The following is a 1699-nucleotide window of genomic DNA, read 5'->3' as shown; positions in this document are numbered from 1 at the left end:
CTTAAAAGATGGCTTTGTATTTTTTAATTATGACATTTATCAAAAATATATGAAAAAAATTAATTACAGTTGAAACCAGAAGTTTACATACAATGTAAAGAATACTGTTTGATTCTCCACATGAAGATTGCCTGACAAAAATCTCCCTAATTATTCTGGTTGCAGGAAATATTTTGGTCATCATAAAAGACCAAGAGGAAAAGTTGATTTTGGTTTCACATCAGACAGAGTGAAAAAAAATGCATGTGTATTTTTATAGTGTAAATTTCTGGAGTTTAAAAGAAAAGAGTTAAATGGACCAAATAACAGCTTCATGCTCACAGATGAATTTGTTCTCAAACTTCCCATCTGCTTTGTCCCAGCTCTCTGTCAGATTTCTGTTTGGGATCAGAAGTGCAAATGGACGTGACAAACTGAACGTCTTCTTGTTCCAGAACCTTTAAAACAGAATAGTGGACCTCATTTAGCAGCGAACTGACATCAAACTGAACAACTGTCAGAAACTAAACATTTTATCACAATAATGAAAACACAAGAATTAAATGTATTGAAGATCAGATTGTACACATTTAAATGTTCTTGTTTTTACAGCTGCATCAAAAAATATTCTACACCAAAAACAAATCAGGTTTTTGGCAAAATATCCTCAGGACAGACTGAGGGACTGAAGGTCTCCATGCCTGAACTCAATCACCTTCAGCACCACTGACCCAAAGGCACAAGAAAACCCAGCTGCAGTTTGCTCTTAGCGATATTAGGAGGATGAAGAACGGTTTTGTTTTTCTGAACTTCTTGAGTCTGATCAGACGTCTGAAGCTCATGCTGAAAAGAACACCCTGCCCACTGTGAAGCACGGCGGGGACCCAATGATGCTCTGGGGCCGCTTCCCTTCCTCTGGAAACTTGCAGAGTGTGGAGGTCAAGATGGAGTCAATCAGGATATCCTGGGAGAAAACTGTCCTGCTGTCTGAGGACGAATGAAGCTTGAGGAAACCCAGTAAGCTTTGACATCATTGGACGTCCAAACAGAACAATGAACCCAAACATATCTCACAGTCCACCAAGGTTTGGTTTAGAAGAAGTCCTGGAGATCCTGGAGTTGTTGTCACTCAGTATATTTAACTCTTACAAGTTTGTGGAAAATATATTTACATTTGACCAAAGTATGTATATTTTTAGATCGTAGTTCTTACCCAAGAGTGTCTACATGTCCATCCACCCAGATCCAGGTGTTGTTAACTTCTCGTAATCCTATCAAGTATCCGTGGTCTTCGTCATGGTAGTATTTGGTGTGATTGCTGACAAATTTCTGTCAGCAGATTATTTAAAATTTTTATAAACCTTCTTATTTCAACCCATCAATTTGTTTTAAATTCTTGTGTTAGTGTATTAATGGTGTCAGATTTTACCTGCTCCTCCAGATCATCAATAACAACCAAATCTGATTGTTTTTCCTGACAGAACGCTCGACTTTGTTCCCAGGTCTTCCAAGGAGATGATTGTTCAAAAAAAAAAAGTAGCATTTTCCCTGGAAGGGAATCCAGTCTGTCCGGCACGGTTTACACACTGCACACATGAGACAAGAGGAAAAAGCAGAAAGGATCAAAACTTTGATAAAATAATATGAAACAGAAACAAAAATGAGGATATCAAGCAAAGACATCAGGGCTACATTGCAATTCTGTAATATTAGAAGGTGA

The 1699-nt window shown here is 37.8% G+C and overlaps 1 long non-coding RNA gene across 1 annotated transcript; it reads right to left on the bottom strand.

The window, feature by feature from the left end:
* Positions 1-266: 266 nt before the first annotated feature.
* On the bottom strand, positions 267-1477 carry LOC129353502 (uncharacterized). The gene is made up of 3 exons (XR_008605025.1): positions 1409-1477; positions 1193-1308; positions 267-437 (listed from the first exon to the last, which is right to left on the bottom strand). It is a non-coding gene; the product is annotated as an uncharacterized LOC129353502 (long non-coding RNA).
* Positions 1478-1699: the final 222 nt, after the last annotated feature.

This window comes from Poeciliopsis prolifica, unplaced genomic scaffold (genome assembly GCF_027474105.1).
Source record: "Poeciliopsis prolifica strain line A6 unplaced genomic scaffold, Auburn_PproV2 SCAFFOLD092, whole genome shotgun sequence".
Lineage (NCBI taxonomy): Eukaryota > Metazoa > Chordata > Actinopteri > Cyprinodontiformes > Poeciliidae > Poeciliopsis > Poeciliopsis prolifica.
This window is presented reverse-complemented; position numbering and strand designations above follow the sequence as displayed.